Source organism: Ictidomys tridecemlineatus, chromosome 7 (assembly GCF_052094955.1).
Source record: "Ictidomys tridecemlineatus isolate mIctTri1 chromosome 7, mIctTri1.hap1, whole genome shotgun sequence".
In the NCBI taxonomy this organism is placed as follows: Eukaryota; Metazoa; Chordata; class Mammalia; order Rodentia; family Sciuridae; genus Ictidomys; species Ictidomys tridecemlineatus.
Window position 1 is genome coordinate 155,471,088 of NC_135483.1, and position 19,772 is coordinate 155,490,859.

At 34.9% G+C, this 19,772-nt stretch overlaps 1 non-coding gene across 1 annotated transcript; it reads right to left on the reverse strand.

Moving 5' to 3' along the window:
- Nucleotides 1-6,617: 6,617 nt before the first annotated feature.
- Trnas-uga (transfer RNA serine (anticodon UGA)) lies at nucleotides 6,618-6,692 on the reverse strand. The gene has a single exon. It is a non-coding gene; the product is annotated as a tRNA-Ser (tRNA).
- Nucleotides 6,693-19,772: the final 13,080 nt, after the last annotated feature.

Sequence of the window (19,772 nt, forward strand, 5' to 3'; positions counted from 1 at the left end):
TTACTCTTCAAATATCTTTAAGCTTCTGAAGATTATTTTGTTGTATCTGTTGTATATTGGATCTTATTCAGCATAAAATGCATAACCTGAGAGTAAGGGACTGTCCTGTATGTACACATCATTCTCAATTTCCTCCGCTCACAAACTATCACTATACACACCTATTTTTAACAAAACCAAAGAGAATCAGCTTTTTTATTTCAAAATTTCTTTGCAAATAAAAGCAAAGGACTCATGTTCTAAAGTGAAACTAGCAAAACTCTCATCAAGGTTCTCAGATGCAAACACAGTCTTCTGCCCCCATGATTGAAGTGGGTCCTCTGTCCAACCCAGGCTGACAAGTTTAAGGGAAGTCAGGCAGATCCAGTTAAAGTGGACCCAAAATGTGTGTGCATACCTATGCATGCATCTCTCCCTCCCTGCCACCCTTTCTCTCAATATTCTGAATGGCCATCTGGCTTTAGTAATTTGAGTCTGTGAGTCAAACTGATTTTGTATAAATGAAGGAGAAACTACTACTAAAACAATAAATTTGGGGCTGGAGTTGTGGCTCAGTGGTAGAGTGCTTGCCTAGAGAGTGTGAGGCACTGAGTTTGATCCGCAGCACCACATAAAAATAAATAAATTAATTAAAAGTATTGTGTCCATCTACAACTAAAAAATAAAAATAAAAAAGAATAAATTCAACCTTCATATTAAAAATTTAACTAAATCTTTCCAAGTTTTTTTAGTCAATTGCAGTCATTACTTTCCTGATTAATTTATCTATTTTTTTTTCAAAACTTTTTTTTTTGCTGTAGATGGACACAATATCTTTATTTTTATGTGGTGCTGAGGATTGAACCCAGTGCCTCACACATTCGAGGCAAGTGCTCTACCACTGAACTATAACCCCAGCCCATGATTAATTTATCTTAACTCAATCACAGGGTGGTCTTCCATATACTATCATTTTTTAAAATCTCCATACAAGTCATTTTCCATTATTGAGGAAAAAAATTTATAAATATATATTTTAAAACTAATTCTCAATATCAAGTTGAATCATAATTAAGTTCTTTCAATTCTTGATAAGTTCACAAGGGCTCACTTTGTATCACCTAAAGTTTGTTTTACAATGCCTCAGCTTTTTTGACAGTTAACTGGCAGGCTCAGGATTTCTTTGGCAATTTGGTTTTTGCTTTGGTTAGATCATTTATATTTGTTTGTAAGAAATTCGATGAAGACAACAAAATTGAAATAATGTATTACTAAATTAATCATTCATTCGATTGAACTAACTGACCCATTCAATCATGAGTGTAATCAAATACAGTGTGAAGTTCCAGGTTGAGAATTAATGCCCAGAAATAAGGAAGTTCAGTAAGCATAAATACATTTATACATTGCCAATATAAAGAAAAAAATATATATCATTGGTAGTCTACCCTCATCAGCCAAGAAAGAAGTATCATATGACCTGATTAAGTAATCTGTAAAGACAGTGTGCTTTTGAATGCTTTGAATACATACAGACTAATATTTATGCTACTAAACAACGTGTAACAAGGTGTGGCTCTAAAGTGCCACCTCATAATTGTTATTTAGGTTTTAAGCTTGTTCAGACATCTACTATCTCTTAAAAATATCAGAGAAGTCAGGCTGAGATCACAGCAGGCTGCTGCCTATCCAGGCAGAATGTCCAATGGACTGGGCTACTCCTGAGCTCCCCTTTCCTTTGCTTGGCCTTCCCCCAGGTTTATCGCCCTCCAAGTACACCCCTGTACTCTTCCTCCACTACCAAGTCAGTCTCCCCAGTCCCTCAGCAAAATTTGCTCCAGGAAATGGTAGAATAGACTCACTTTAATGTATAAATAGCAGACAAAGCTTCATGTGTAATTCTTTAAGAGTTATTTAAATTTTAGTTAAGCAACAAATAAACATAAAATATTTAATTTTCTAACTTGAGGAACCTGGCCAGTGAAGAAAATAATTTTGCAGGTTAGCAAGGGAAAAGAGCACTCTTCCTAGTAAAAGAGATAGGGGAAACTTAGTAACTTTAAACTATTTTCAGAATAACTGTACGTATTCATATGAACTTAGATTAAGCAAAACATTTCCACATAAAATGTGATTGCTGGTATTTGCTTTTATCAAATAGCTGAATAGGAGTCCAATTTATGGCTTGATAACTTAAACCATAATTATAAGATTCATTTTGTCCTGAATCACCTGCAAATTACTATAATCTATAGAAAAAAATTTTGATATACCCCTGCAGCTGAGTATCGATCTCTCCCTGTTCTCTATTCTGCCCTGGCAGTCCCATTATGGCTTGGCTCTTGTGTAAAGGAGAATTCAAATTTCTCACTTCAGTATTAAAAGAATGACAAGGATAATCAAGAAACTTAACGTGACAAAATGGCAGAAAATTAGGAGAATTAGAAGGATGATTGCCATGAAATTAAATATTCAAGTTTCCAAATTTGATAAAGCTATTTGTTAAATCTTTCCAGTATTTCATGAACTACACAAAGAAAAAAATTCCAAAGCAGCACTAGCCAATATCTTAGTTCTTGTTTCTCTTCTCTAAAAATAAACACAGCACTGTGAGAGGTATCCAGCAGGTTTTATAGCAGCTGGGTAACTAATGAGAGATGTGTGTACACTAGGGCTGCTCAAGTTCTGTGTTTTTAATCATGAGCACTGAGAGTTACTGGTATTTTAGGATGCATGTTGTGGTAGGGTTTTCTTTCTTTTCCAATTCAGAAATATTTTCCACTTTCTTGCTTTTTATAACCTCAACCCAGTGGCCCTTCAGTGACCCTTAATGTGATTTCTTTCCCAAGAGAGGTCACATAAACAGGGGCAAAGGAGGACAGTCATGGGAATGAATCATGAACTCCAATGGCACAATCTTGAAATGTGCAGAGATGATGAAATAAAATTGTTGGGTTTTTGCTTATTATTTTAGAATGGTTTTTCATTTTTTAAAGTTTATTTGTTTTCCAATAAGCATTTGCCCTTATTTTGTAAGGCTTAAAATGCATACAGACCGCCCTCATCAGGATTTATGGTATTTGAAGATCATATTGCAACTACATGCTACTTCAGTCTGATTACTCATCTATAAAGTAAGAAAATAAAACAAAGGTTTGTGAGTGCTTGTTTACTTTTTAGAAGTTTAAGCTTTTTTAAAAAAAATTGATGTATGAAACCCTGTTGAGCAAACAGATAAAAGAGTAACTCTGTGGTGTGTGTGTGTGTGTGTGTGTGTGTGTGTCTGCCTGTCTGTAGGGATATCAGATAAAAGAGAGCAGCTTTGATCCAATGGGTCCCCCCTCCTCTTCTTGAAGGCCCCTCAATGATCACAGAGTTTGAGGATAATTGTGCTCTCTCAAGTATTCTTCCACCCAAGATCAGATATTTGATGCATATTTGCCTTCTCTCTGGTGATACGACTAGTATGTTGCAACAACTGCTTTCTTGGTCTTCAGATTATATAGAGATACTCGAGGACTCATGGGGGTAGGAACAACTAAAGAAAGGAGCTCAGGCGTTGGAGTTCTATAACTTTCCCGTCCCCATCCTCCACCATTTTGACCAGAGCATCTGCGCTTTTACCAACTTTATGTATCTCAGGGCCATGCAAAAATTATTTTGAGAAAGATGCCACAGCTAAAGAAATTTAAAATAGGCTGTTCTGGAGCAGTGATTCCTATGTATTTTTTCACTTTGAAGCACAAGAAAAAAAAATGGTACTAGCATGTAGCTCACGGGCATGCCCAGAAATGTATGTGGCATCTCCACCCTTTTTCCTCCTGCTCAAGAACATATAAAGGCTTTTAAGAGGGTTATTTACAGCAATATTACTATGGAGCTTGTCTTGAATATACGTATTTGTTTCTCCTCTCTAACATGATTGGCATTCCCATCACTATAAGCAAGAAATAAATAGGCTATCAGTAAGCTTTTTGATCCACAGGTTCCACATCTGTGGATTTAACCAAAGTAAATCTAAAACATTTAGGAAAAAAACACATCTGGACTAAACACATACTGACTTTACTTCTTGTCATTATTTCCTTTAAAAATGCAGTATAACAACTATTTACATAGCATTAATATTGTATTAGGTGTTATAAATAATCTAGAGATGACAAAGTATGCAGGAGGATGTGCACAGGTTATATGCAAATACTATGCCATTTTGAATTAGGAACTTGAGCATCCATGCATTTTGGTATCCAAGAGAGGTTCTGGAACCAACCCCTACAGATACTGAGAAACAACTGTATTAATATTAACATAAACAGATACTGCTTTTTTACAGCATAGTTCTATCCTGATGCAACAACTTTAACAACCATAAAATAACTAAGTTTAAAAGTACTAAAGTACACTACTAAGTAACAAAGAGGAATATTTACTTCTGAACTACCTCATGATTTGTAATTCAGGCTTGAGGGGTCTGATCTTAAGTGGCTTTTCTTTCAATTCCTTCTAAATGATAGGTTTAAAGAATGGGAATCACTGGTGCTTAGAGAAAAGTGAGGGATTTAATGACATGATTTGGTGTGTGCTTTTTTTTAAACATATGTTTAAAGTATGTAAGTATGTGTGTATATGTAAATGTGTATTCAAAATATTAACTGCTGTTTTAATTATTACCTACAGAGAGTAATGACTGAGATTTTTTTCAAATGAAATTATTTGCATAACCCCAGTCTCCCTAATCAACAATCAACACATAAATGATCATTACTGAAGGAGGCAATGCAGGCTTGCATTCTTCTCCCCATTCTCCTCACATGCTTTGTACACTGCATGGTGCTGAGGTGGGGGGGGGCGTGCCCTGCTACCCCACACTTAGACAGTGTGTGTGTTGTCTTTGAGAAGCTAAACAGCTTGGAGTTAAAGGGAAATGTGTGTGGTTTTGTACTTCCTGAGCTACCTGAAGTATATACTATTATTATATACCTAGTGGCCTCCTACATTCTCTTTCAGAATGTAAACATGAAAAAGGTCACTGGGTACATCTATAGGGTGACTTAGGGTTATAATACAAGCTTTTTATTTCAGATTCTTTCTCCATAATCTCAAACCAGGGAAATTATTATTGTCTACATGTCCCCCAAAAAGAAAAGACATAGAGGTCTGGCTTGTATTTCTGATTTTTTTTCTGTTTTTCCATAATCTCAATGAAACTAATTTAAAATTAGCTCATTACAAAGGTATTAAATAGGAAATGTTATTTTTACATCAGATATAGTTCTTTGCTACTGAAATTCATATATTTAAATAACAATATATAACTTTCCTTACTCTCCCCTCTAAAATAATTTTTTTCAGATTCATGTTTGCAGAAAGAAGTAACACAGAGAAATTTTGGTAAAATTAATTTTGCTGCTACATGCCAAACTTTCCATGTAAAACTAGAGACCAAATTACACTCAGAGCATGAAAATTTTAGTAATTTATTATTGAATTTATGTAACTACATAATGACACTTTATTTTTTTTTATTTGTTCTTTTTGGTTATACACAACAGTAGAATGTATTTTGACATGCATACGTGGAGTATAACTTCGCCTCCTGTGGTTGTACATGATGTGGAGTTACACAGGTCATGTATTCATATATGAACATAGGAAAGTTATAATTGATTCATTATACCGTCTTTCCCATTCCCATCCTCTCTCCCTTCCTCTCATTTGCCCCTGTCTAATTCCATGAACATCCATTCCCACTCCACTTCACCCTTCCCCCCCACCTATCATGAGTCAGCATCTGCATATCAGATTTGGCCTTTGGTTTGGGGGATTGGCTTATTTCACTTAGCACTATAAGCCTCCAGTTCCATCCATTTACTGGCAAATGACATAATTTCATTATTCTTTATAACTGAGTAATATCCCATTGTGTATATGTACCACATTTTCTTTTTTTATTATTTTTAGTTGTAAATGGACAGCATGCTTTATTTTATTTGTTTATTTTTATGTGGTGCTAAGGACTGAACCCAGGCCTCACTCGTGCTAGGCAAGCGCTCTGCCACTGAGCTACAGCCTCAGCCCACCACATTTTCTTTATCCATTTACATATTGAAGGGTAACCAACCTAGTTGGTTCCATAGCTTAGCTATTGTGAATTGAGCTGCTATAAACATTGATGTGGCTGCATCACTATAGTATGCTGATTTTAAATTCTTTGGTTATATGCTAAGGAGTGGGATAATGGGGTCAAATGGTGGTTTCATTCCAAGTTTTCTGAGGAATCTCCATACTGCTTTCCAGAGTGGTTGCACCAATTTGCAGTCCCATCAGCCATGTATGAGTGTACCTTTTCCCCCACATCCTGGCCAGCATTTATTGTTACTTGTATTCTTGATAATTGCCATTCTGACTACAGTGAGATGAAATCTCAGTGTAGTTTTTTTTTTTTTTTAACATTTTTATTTGTCTTTATGGGATGCTGAGGATCCAACCCAGTTCCTCACATGTGTGAGGTAAGCACTCTGCCACTGAGCCACAACCCCAGCTCAAAAGTGATTCTTTTCCTTTTTTTCTTTTCTTTTTCTCTTCTTTTCTTCTTTTTCTTTTCTTTCTTTCTTTCTTTTTTTTTTTTTTTTTTTTTTTTGTGGTACTGGGGATCGAACCCAGGGCCTTGTGCATTCAAGGCAAGCACTCTACCAACTGAGCTATATTCCCCAGCCCCCAGTGTAGTTTTTATTTGCATTTCTCCAATTGCTAGTGATGTTGAACATTTTTTTCATGTATTTGTTGACCTTTTGTATTTTTTCTGTGAAGTTTCTGTTCAGTAATAAGGACACTTTAAATGTGTGTGTTTTTTAATACTAAAGAGATGCTCTTAGAATAGAATCTGAATTCGAAGGAACTGAAGAGGTCATTTTCTATTTCTGCATTTATATACTTGCATCTCATACAACTGTCAACTCCACTTCTTCCAATCAAGCCCCAAGTTGATAAAATTTTGCTGTAGAAATAGTGACTAAAATCTGTCCATTAAAGAGATTAACAGAATTAGTACCCAGATTTTTGTAACTGGCATTTAATCATGGAACGTTCAGTTCATAGTTGTGAGGAAAAAAAAAAAAACACATTAAAACAGTCTTTATATGGGTCTAACTCTATGCTTTGAGCATTTAGAGAGGAATAGGGAATTGAGGTTTCAGGATTTGGGGAAATGAAGGTAGGGGAAAATGTATCAAACCTAAAGGGCAGCTGAACCCTGCAGCAGGCTGGCAGCTGAGACCCATTTGAGGAGAGAGCTAACTGGAAACCTGATGGACCACAGGGGATTTGCATAATTTTTATTTGGATGTTAATGGGAAAGGCAACCCCAGAAGGCTAGAAAATCAGGAAGCACTAAAGTTACACTGCACTAACTAAAACATTCCACTTGAAAACCTGAGATTTCTCAATGAAACTGAAGTTATATCATGACTAAGCAGTTTTATAGAAGTTGACACATGACAATAACTTGTTGAAACCATTGCACCTTTTTCCTTGAGGAAGGAACACTAATACTACTCTGTCTGTACTTGGAGTCTTGTTATCTGTTTTCTGCTTCTATATACTCCCAGGGAATGAGGAACAAGAGTACCGAGAGAAAAGAGAACAAATTCAATTTATTTGAGGACCCTACTAAGCTCCAAGTGCTTCATAAACATTGTACATACTTATTAATCCATGGGCATAACAAACCCCGTTTAATGGAACAAGAAATTAGGGGTCAAGTTTAACTCGCTTGCCCAAGATCATACAGTTTTTTCATGTTTGAGTAAGAATAGAGGCCAAGAATAGGTCAAGGCCAAGAATAGGTCAAGGCCCTCGCTTAAAACACACTGATGTGGGATCTACATTATCAAAGTACCTTTCAGTTATGGACAACAGTAAAAGAAAATTTCATTTGTGAAATGGGTAAATAACTTTAAATATCATCATTGATCAGAAAATACATACACATGTATATATACACACACAACAAAACTCAAACTGCCCCTAGGGGTCAACAGACTATTGAGAAACATCACATTTCAGCTATCAACAAGAGAACTGAATTGTGCTGTGTAATACCGAGTAAAATGTTTGACTATTAGAACTCATTTTTAAGCTCAGAATCTGCAAGCAGATATGAAAATTCATATTGTTGATTTCTAATTAGCACACAAACTTCTACAGTATATAGTCGAGTTGTTTCAAAGCTTTGCCAAAAATGGGTCAGTGTCAGAAGACCAAAATTCACAACATTTCACTCTGTGTAAAGCCATTATTTTTGAACCTGGTTTCTACCAGGGTGCTTCCTGCTTCCATAAGCATGTTCAACTAGTTTGAACAGTCTTAGACTCCCGCTAGCAGGTTGATCTGGCCCTTCTACTCCTTCTCACAGGTCTACCTTTAAGCAAGCTATGACAAATAGCTTCCATAAATCTTACCCTTCAAGAGCAATTTCATATAAAATTCCAGGGTTCAACTCACATGATACAAACTAAAGTCCAAGAACAAATGAATCCCTTCAAATAGAAATTTCCTTTATTCCAGACACTGTGCCAACCACTTTACCAAAGATGAGAATTGACAAACCTCCAGGATTCCAATGATCCTTTTCTGCACTACTATAAATAGAATGAATATAAATGATTAACAATCACGTGATCATTGAAGAAAAGGACACAGAGAGAAGCCTAAATTGTATGATTCTAATAGGAAAGAGATGGTCCCGAAACTAGAAATAGGAGCTATGGTTCACAGCCCCAAGAGTATGTTTTCAATTGTTTTCTCTGTATTACTGAAGGACTGTCTTTCTGACTTAAAAGACCTTTGCCATCTAAAATGTCTAAACATATCAGTCCAAATACATGGTGTCAGCAAAAGAATGAAAACCAAACTGTGTTGTTGTTTTCCTCTCACTATTAAGAGCTGAGCCAGCTGTTCTTGTATGCCCTTTTTGGCAGGGAAACTGGAAGCAAGTATGTGGGAGAGAAAGGAGTGATATCAGGGCTTACATGTGACTGCGGATACCATAGTTGGCTTTCAAATGTCTGTGATTCACATGTCGCTACTCAAACCCTCACTGATTTCAACTGAAAAAAAAGTTTGGGTTACACATGACTCTTGTGTCCTTTATCTAGGAAGGAATGCATATTAACTCAATCCACATATATTGTCCCTGTTGTAAACCTGGCAAAATATATTGCCAAAAAACATAGCTAACACTTCTTTCTTCCCCTTCCTTCCAAACAAATAGAAACCTGAACAATGACATTTGTTTTCTAAATACCTACATACCAACTATTAAATTGGTTGAGAAAGATGAAACTGACAAAACATTTTTCCCCTTGATACTGAACTCCAGCCAGTGGCTGAGTTGTTTTCGGTTCTGGGTGTGTTTGTTTTTGACCACTATGAGTTGGCAGTCTTTTAAGAAACTGAAGCTGATATCTGGCACACGTCACTGGATGGGTCCGTAGTTAAGAGTCCCAAGCTTGCAGAAGACTGAAGCATGCAAGCCATATCTTCTTTTTTGCCTTGTACTACCCAGAGCTCCACTTTCTGCAATTCTTTTCTAATATGCTTCTTTGCTGCTTTGCAAGTGTTGACCAAAAGTGTCATATCTTAAATTCCAAAATATCTGTGACCTTAAAGAGAAAATACATGATTTTTAAGAGGGAAAAAGAAGAACTAATGACAACCCTTTTTAAAACAGTCTTTTCTTCAGAGAGAGTAGTAAATATCTTGAAACAACTCCTCAAGGATAAGTGTTAAGACTCAGCCGAACTGGCCAAATGACATATATCAAGCTCACCACTTCTAGGCTAAGTTAGATATTAGATGGCCATCCTCCCTGCCCCCTCCCTTATTTCTTCAAATATGAAACAACTGTAAAATAAGAAACTTACAAATGTTTATTTCATTGAGCAAAAATCTCAAGGATAGTTTTACTTTCTACCAGAAAAGGCAGGCAAATGTGATGTGAGAATATACAGTAAAATATCAAACTAGGAGCTGGCATTAGACAAAGTTTTTAATTTCTGTAGTATTTTGGGTTTTTTTTTAGTTGTTGATGGACCTTTATTGTAGTCATTTATCTATATGTGGTGCTGAGGATCAAACCCCGTGCCTTACACATGATAGACAAGCGCTCCACCACTGAGTTACAACTCCAGCCCCTTCTGAGTGTTTTTGATCTATATTTTCTAATCCACTCGATAGAACCTTTTCCCTACCTCCTGGCTGCTTGTAGATTTCCACCCATTTCCTGCACAGTACTTTGCCTTCTCCAAAGCTACACCCAAGTGGGATGATTGAAGAAGGTTTTGGCTAATGTGATTATTGGAGTTAGTCTAAGTAAATTTGTTAATCTTATGAAATGTGTTTTGAGCCTTATCTTTAATTGTGGAATAAAAAGATTTTCCTTTGTACCAACCCAGATGCCCTTCAATAGATGAATGGATAAAAAAAATGTGACATTTATACACCATGGAATATTACGCAGCACTAAAAAATGACAAAATCATGGAATTTGCAGGGAAATGGATGGCACTAGAGCAGATTATGCTTAGTGAAGCTAGCCAAACCCTAAAAAACAAATACCAAATGTCTTCTTTGATATAATGAGAGCAACTATGAACAGAGCAGGGAGGAAGAGCAGGAAGAAAAGATTAACATTAAACAGAGACATGAGATGGGAGGGAAAGAGAGAGAAAAGGGAAATTGCATGGAAATGAAGGGAGACTCTCATTTCTATACAAAATTACATATAAGAGGTTGTGAGGGGAATGGGAAAATAAACAAGGAGAGAAATGAATTACAGTAGATGAGGTAGAGAGAGAAGATGTGAGGGAAGGGGAGGGAGGATAGTAGGGGATAGGAAAGGTAGCAGAATACAACAGTCACTAATAGGGCATTATGTAAAATTGTGGATGTGTAACCGATGTGATTCTGCAATCTGCATTTGGGGTAAAACTGGGAGTTCATAACCCACTTCAATCTAATGTATGAAATATGATATGTCAAGAGCTTTGTAATGTTGTGAACAACCAATAAAAAAAACTAAAAAAAAAAGATTTTCCTTTGTTAAAACAACTTCAGAACTTATTGTAAAGGTTTGAGATTGTGGTAGTAGACATGTATGGAGAATTCCCTATAGTATTTTCAAGGGTGACTTCTTTTATTGTCCATGATGATGGTGACACTGGACCTGTAATATCATGAAGAATAATTGAAATTTTTTCCATATTTTTATTGGTGCATGATAGTTGTACATAATGGTAGGACTCAATGTTATATATACACACATGCACACCATATAACAATGTGATTTGGGCAGTATCATTCCCTAGTATTTCCCCTTTCCCTCCTCTCTTCCTTCCCCTGGTCCCTCTCCTCTTCTGATCTCTCTTCAATTTTCATGAGATTCCCCACCACAATCCTTCTTTTCCTTTTTCCTCTCTAGCTTCCACATATGATAGAAAACATATGACCCTTACCTTTTCTTAGTATGGATTATGTAGCCTAACATAATATTCATTCTCAAGTCTTATCCATTTTCCTGCAAATGACACAATTTCATTTCATTCTTCTCTATGGCTGAATAAAACTCCATAGTGTATATACACCACATTTTCTTTATTCATTCATCCATTGATAGACACCTAGGCTAGTTCCACAATTTGGCTATTGTGAATTGTGCTGGGTATGCATACATCACTATAATATGCTGGCTTCAATTCTTTAGGATAAACACCAAGGTGTGGTATTGCAGGGTCATATGGTAAGTTCCATTCCTAGTCTTTTAGGAAGCTCCATATTGATTTCTATAGTGTAGCACTAATTTACAATCTCACCAAGAGTGTAAATTGTTCCTTTTTCTCCACATCCTCTCCAACATTTTATTTTTATTCTTAATTATGTTTATATGATGAATAATATTTATTTGCATAGAGTAAATCATCCCTGAATCTCTGGGATAAAACAAACTTGGCCATGATATACAATCTTATTAATATGTTGTCAAATTATGATTTGCTGATTTCTACTAAGGATTTTTGCATCTATGTTCATCAGGGATATTTGTCTGTAGTGTTCTTTCCTTGATGTGTCCTTGTCTCGTTTTGGTATGAGAGTGTGATATCGGCTTCATAGAACAAATTTGGAAGTTCTTCCTGAGATAATTTGAGCAGCACTGGCATTAGTTCTTCTTGGAAGGTTTGGTAGAATTCAGCTGAGAATCCAACTGGTTCTGGGCTTTTCTTTGTTAGAAGTCTTCTTATTACTGCTTCTATCTCATTGATAGTTATTGGTCTGTTAAGGTTTTCTATGTCCTGTTGATTCAATTTTGTCAGGTCATATGTGTCTAGAAATGTATCTGTTTATTCTAGGTTTTCCAATTTATTGGGAGTATAAGTTGTCAAAATAGTCCCTAATTATCCTCTGAATTCCTCTGATATAAGTAGTAATTTCTTCTTTTTCATCTCTAATTTTGTTTTTAATTTGGGTTTTCTCTTTTGGTTAGCTTGATTAAGGGCTTATCAATCTTGTTTATCTTTCCAAAGAACTAACTCTTCATTTTTCTTCTGTATTGTTTTTTATTCTCTATGTCATTGATTTCATCTCTGATCTTAATTATTTCCTTCCTACTGGTTTGGGATCAGTTTTTTTCTTACTTTTCAAGGGACTTGGGACGCATCATTAGGTGTTTGGGGTTTTGTTTTTTATCTTTCTGATTTTCTTAGGTAGGCACTCATAGCTATAAACTCTTCTCCTAGAAGCACATTCATAATGTTCTAAAGGTTCTGGTACATTATATCACTATTATTTAAAATTTTTATTATTTTTAAATTCCTCCCCTGATTTCTTCCATTACCTATTCATCATTCAAAAGTGTACTGTCCAATCTCTGTATGTACATATAGTTTTCATAAGGTTTTTCTGGTATTGATTTCTAATTTGATTCCATTCTGATTCCATAAGTTGCAAAGGATTATACCAATTTCTCTGCATTGCTAAGAGATGCCTTATGGCCTAAAATATAGTTGATGTTGGAGAAGGTTCCATGAGCAGCTGAGGAGAAAGTGCTTCTGGCTGTTGTTTGATGGAATATTCTAAAGATGTCTGTTTTTTTTATTTATAATATTTTTTAGGTCTCAAAGTCTTGGGTTTATGTCAATAACATCTATTCATGAGAGAGGTATGTTGAAATCACCCACTATTATTGTACTGGGATCTAGCTGAGTCTTTAATTCAAGTAGTATATGTTTTATATAATAAGGTGCACCAACATTTGGAACATAAATATTCACTATTGTAACCTTTTAAATTTTTTTTTTAATTTTTAGATAGAGTTGGACACAATACCTTTCTTTTTTAAATTTCTTTTTATGTAGTGCTGAGGATCGAACCCAGGGCCTTGCATGTGCTAGGTGAGTGCTCTGCCACTGAGCCACACTCCAGCCCTATTATAATCTTCTTGTGGGATTTTTTCCTTTACCAGTATGAGGTGACCTTCTTTGTCTCTTCTGATTAATTTTAGCTTAACTTTTAAGTTAATTTTTGAAGTCTACTTTGTTGGATATGACAGCTACTCCTGGTTATTTTTAGGCTCTATTTACATAATATATCAATTTCTGACCTTTCACTTCCAGCCTGTGAATGTTTTTGCCTGTAAGGTGAGTCTCTTGAAAAAATATATATAGTTGGGGTTTGTTTTTTAATCCCCCAGCCTATGTCTTTCTTTTCTTTTCTTTTCTTTTTCTTTTTTTGATAAGTTGCTGAGGCTGCCCTTGAACTTTAGCTCCTCCTGCCTCAGCCAGGCGGCTGGGATCACAGGTGTGCACAACTGTGCCAACTTCCCACTCTGATATTTATTTTTTATTTAAAGCTTAATGTTTATACATAGTATTTGAGTTAATCCCAACAAATTCATACATGCCTGGAAATTGATTTCAGTTCATGACCCGCCTTTTCCCTCTCTTCCTCCCCCATTCTCCTTTCTCTATTCTACTAGACATCCTTTCACTTGTCTAGTGATTTTATCCTTTCCTCATTTTTCCTTTATTTCACTCTAGCTTGACGTATGAGAGAAAACATTCAACATTTGATGTTCTGAGTTTGGCTAATTTCACTTAGCATGAAAGTCTCTATTTCCATCCATTTACCAGAAAATGCCATAATTTCTTTCTTTTTAATGGTTAAGTAGAAGTCCAGTGTGTGTGTATGTGTGTGTGTGTGTGTGTGTGTGTGTGTGTGTGTGTGTGTTTTCACAGTTTCTTAATCCATTCATCTGTCAACAGGCATCTGGGTTGATTCCAGAATTTACCTATTGTGAATTGTGCTGCTATAAACATTGATGTGGCAGTGTCCCTGTAGTATGCTATTTTTAAGTCCTTTGGGTATAAACAGAGGAGTGGGATAGCTGGGTCAAATGATGTTCCATTCCAAGTTTTCCAAGGAATCTCCATACTGCTTTCCATAAATTTGTAGTCCCACCAGCAAAGTATGAGTGTGCCTTTTCCCCCACATCCTCGCCAACACATATTGTTGTTTGTATTCTTGATAGTTGCCATTCTGATTGGAGTGAGATGAAATCAGTTTTGATTCACATTTCTCTAATTGCTAGAGATGATGAACATTTTTTCATATGTTTGTTGATTGATTGTATATCCTCTTCTGGGAAGTGTCTGTTCAGTTCCTTGACCCATTTATTGATTGGGTTTTTTTTGGGGGGGGGGTGTTAAGGTTTTTGAGTGCTTTATATATCCTAGAGATTAGTGCTCTATCGGATGTACTTGTGGTAAAGTACATCAATTCTGTAGGCTCTCTATTCACCTCACTGATTGTTTCTTTTGCTGAGAAGAAGCTTTTTAGTTTGAATCCATCCCATTTATTGATTCTTAGTTTTAATTCTTACACTATAGGGGTCTTATTAAGGAAGCTGGGGCCTAATACCATATGATGGAGATTTGGGCTTACTTTTTCTTCCATTAGGCGCAAGGTCTCTGATCTAATTCCTAGGTTTTTGATGCACTTTGAGTTTAGTTGTGTGCAGGGTGAGAGATAGAGGTTTAATTTCATTTTGCTACATATGGATTTTCAGTTTTCCCAGCATCATTTGTTGAATAGGCCATATTTTCTCCAATGTATGTTTTTGGAACCTTTGTATAATATAAGATAATTGTAATTATGTGGCTTTGTCTCTGTGTCTTCTATTCTGTACCATTAGTCTACAAGTCTATTTTGGTGCCAATACCATGCTGATTTTGTTGCTATTTCTCTGTAGTATAATTTAAGGTCTGGAATAGTAATGCCAGAAGATTCACTCTTTTTGCTAAGGATTGCTTTGGCTATTCTGGGTCTCTTATTTTTCCAGATGAATTTCATGATTGCTTTTTCTATTTCTATGAGGAATGTCATTGTAATTTTTATTGGGATTGCATTCAATCTGTATAGTGCTTTTGGCAGTATGGTCAAAATGAAAAACTTTAAAGTAGCTTTTGGATTGAGTTACAGGTGACATTCAAAAACTATTCTTAGAATAAAAGAAACTCAGCCTCAAAAAATCATCTGTATGGTGGCCTGGATCAAGTTATTTTACCTTTCAGAGATTCAGTTTCTTCAGATCATAGAGCGGCTGTGATGATTAAATGGGTTAATCCAAGTAAATCACTTACGGCATTACAGGTACTTAGTAAATGTTATTTAATAGCTATTATTATTACTATACTTAGTTTTAAAAGTAAACCAAAAACCATATTCAATATTTCAATTTTAAGGAGATTATTAAAATCAATTATCAAATATACCAATTGGGGTTCCTTGAATAGGAAAATAAATCTACTCTTACTAACAAAAGCCAAAAAAAGGAATTGAAAATCATGGGGTAGGTCACAGGATAGAAATAAAAGCTGAAGAACCACGTCTTAGTAAGGACAGAATCCAGGTAACTATGGAGATTAAGGTGTCAGTAACCAGTTGACAGTCTTTTATGGTCCTGTCCTTGGGATGAAAGAACCATAGTTATCATTGCAGGTTACATGTTATTTAATATTCAAGTTCCATACCCTTTATTATTTTTATTGGGTTCATGTGCCCACCCCTTGTCTAGGAAATGAAAGAACATACTAATCAAAAACTCCAAGGGTGAGTAAATAAAATCAGAGTACTATTACAAGAGAAGAGGGGAATGCTGGGCAGGCAAAGGAAACAGATGTCCAGCTTCTTACTAACTGGTTATCTTTAAAAATGGTCATTTATACATTGTTTGAAAATTTTTATATTTTTGCCACAGAAACCAAAATATGTGTCATAAACTCCTTTGGCTAGCCTCAAAGGAAGCCAGTTTAATTCATAATGTACCAGAAACAACATTAATACTATTCTATAACCCAAGATCTTTAAGGATTCTTAAACCTGACCTCAAATCAGAGCCCTTTCCCTTTAAAACTTGTATAAGTATTACATGAAACAGGTTCAGGAGCATATAGACCACATGAAGCTTCCAGGCGGGTGGTCTGTATCAATGCCATCTTGATGGAGGGAGGAACCAATACCAAAATAAAAAGATGATAGGGTGGGCCATTATAAATAGCACTGGGAAGCTTCCAAGGGATATTAGTTTCCAAGAAGAAAACATGACTCATACAAATAAAGACTGACCATGTGTCAAAGATTTTATTCAATCTATTAACTAATGAGAAAACAAGGAAAATGGGAAAACTGATGCAAAGACATTTTGAAGTTTTGAGTATGTGGAATAATTTTAAGAAAAAATGTTGGAATAGTACTCCTGCATTAGATATTAAACTGGTAAATGTCTTAGAGGAAAATAAAACCATAACCACTATAATCTTTGGGTTGCATTTTATATGAGACAGGAATATTTGCAACTCTACTGGAAAAAAATTTATAAATCAAAATGTAATTTTCCAAGTCTTAGCTAAATAGTAAGTAGCTAATCTCAAATACAGGTATGTGCCTCTAAGATAACAGAATAGTCCTTGATAGTAAGCTAGGGATTCTTTTTTAAATTTTTAAAATTTGTTTTAATTAGTTATATGTGACAGTAGACTGCATTTATGTACTTTGATATATCATATCTAGGTGAAATATAATTTCTCATTTTTCTGAGCATTCAAAACACTAGAAAAATTAGGGACAGTATGAACATACCTCAACATTGTAAAAGCTAAAAGACATTCTTCATAGAAACATACATGCTAAAACCAAGACCAACATCATTCTAAATGGAGAAAAAAAAATTGAAAGCATTCCCTCTAAAATCTGGAAGAAAACAAAGATGTCCTCTGTCACCACTTCTATTCAAAATTATCCTTGAAAATCTAACCAGAGCAAATAAACAGAAGAAAGAAAATTAAGTTAAAGGGATACAAGTAGGTAAAGAAAAACTAACACTGTTTGCTGATGATATGATTCTATATCTAGAAGATCCAAAAAAATTCCACAAAAAACTTCTAGAACTAGTAAATGAATTCAGTAAAGTAGCAGGATATAAAATCAAAACCCATAAATCAAATGCATTCCTATACATCAGTGATAAATCCACTGAAAGAGAAATTAGGAAAACTATCTCATTCACAACAGACTCAAAAAAAAAAAAAAAGTGAAATACCTGGAATGGGAATCAATCTAACAAAAGAGGTGAAAGACCTCTACAATGAAAAGTACAGAACACTAAAGAAACAAATTGAAAAAAACCTCAGAAGATGGAAAGATCTCCCATGCTTTTGGATAGGCAGAATTATATTGTCAAAATGACCATACTACCAAAAGCATTAGACAAATTTAATGTGATTCCTTTTAAAATTTCAATGACATTCTTCATAGAAATAGATAAAGCAGTCATGAAATTTATTTGGAAATAAGAGACCCAAAATAGCCAAAGCAATCTCTAGCAAGAAGAGTGAGTCTGGGGGCATTACTATTCTAGACCTTAAAATACTACAGAGCTATAGTAACAAAACTAGCATGGTATTGGCACCAAAATAGACTTGTAGACCAATGGTACAGAATAAAGGACACAGAGACAAATCCACATAAATACAGTTATCTCATACTAGACAAAAGTGCCAAAAATATTTGCTATAGAAAATATAGCCTGTTCAACAAACAGTGCTGGCAAAACTGGAAATCCATATGTAGCAAAATGAAATTAAACCTCTATCTCTCACCCTGCACAAAAAAAAAAAAAAAAAAAATTAACTCAAAGTGGATCAAAGACTTAGGCACTAGAACAGAGACCTTGGCCTAAAAGAAGAAAAAGTATGCCCAAATCTTCACAATGTTGGCTCAGGATATGACTACCTTAACAAGACCCCTAGAGCTAGGGCTTCTTAAAACATTCCTTATATAAAGAGGAGAGGACATTATTATGTACTCTGTTGGCTTTATTTCCAAACTCTGGATAATTTTTCTTAACAAGGAAATGTCAGCAGGAAGCAAAGAGCAACCAGGTCAAGGAGAAGGCTCTGACTAGGAGGGTATCATAGCTGGGAGAGGTCTGTAACCAGTGGCAAGAGCCTAAAGAAGGCCCTCCTTTTTACAAGAAGCTACTCTGTCAGGAGTTGTTAACATTTGAATGTGCTTCATGAATAAAGAAGATACCCAAAGGCTTGTGTATGCTACATACTAGAATAACTGGATTTATTAAAATGTTTTGGTTGACTAAATGCCCTGTTGTGTGTCTGATGTCACAAAATTTTTACTGCCTATTAATTATTTAGGTTGCTGCCTTTTTTCTAAAGTAGATTTTTTCTCAGTTCTTTAGTTTTTGACATTTGTAAAAATCAAATTTTGTCTTTTTAAATCCTATAATTCAAAGACAAAGTAGCAGAACTCCAATAACACTATGACTTTATAACTTTATTATCTTAAAATGTGTTCTAATTTTTTAGGAAATCATATTTTTTCAGAAAATTACAATGTAATAGATTTTTCTTAATTTTCTTCTATTATTTTTTTACAGGGTATGATTTAGATATCTTCTAGGATTTCTTTATATTATTGTGATGCAAAGAATCTATATTGACTAGATTTCCCAAATGCTTATATCCCACATATGAGTAGCAAATAATTAAAATTTTATATTGTGGCAGATTTTAGAAATTTATCTTTTGTTTGTCATTGATACATTTAAAATGTAACATATGTGCTGATTCATTCTTAAGCTTATAGTACTATACTTTGACAACTAAATTATATAAATACCTTAGGGACTGGTGCCCTGTCAATTTGTGCAAAAGTAAGCCTAATCATATATCTTATGTAATTACAATTTCTGGGGCTCTTTATTCTTTGGTGATAAACACATATTTTCATCTGATATCAAATTCCTTCTAAATAACATACTTTTTAAAACATTTTTTGTAGTTTTTGTCTACTGATAATTTTTCAGCTTTTTTATGCTATAAAATCTTTTTTTATTTTTAACATTGTGGCATTTTCTGACCTCTTGAAATCAAGATCTTACTTTGCCAGCTATTATTCTGAGAGAGGATTAATATTCAGAATAAATAAAGATCTAAAAAATCTTAACAACAAAGAAAAATTAATCCAATTAATTAATGGGCAAATGATAAACAGAAATTTCTCAAAATCAGGACAAGTTTTATGTGTATGTGTGTGTGTGTGTGTGTGTGTGTGTGTGTGTGTGTGTGTGTGTATCTTAAAACACTCAACATCTTCAGACTATAGGGAAATGCAAATCAAAACTTCATTGAGATTCCATCTCACTCCAGTCAGATGGCTATTTTAAA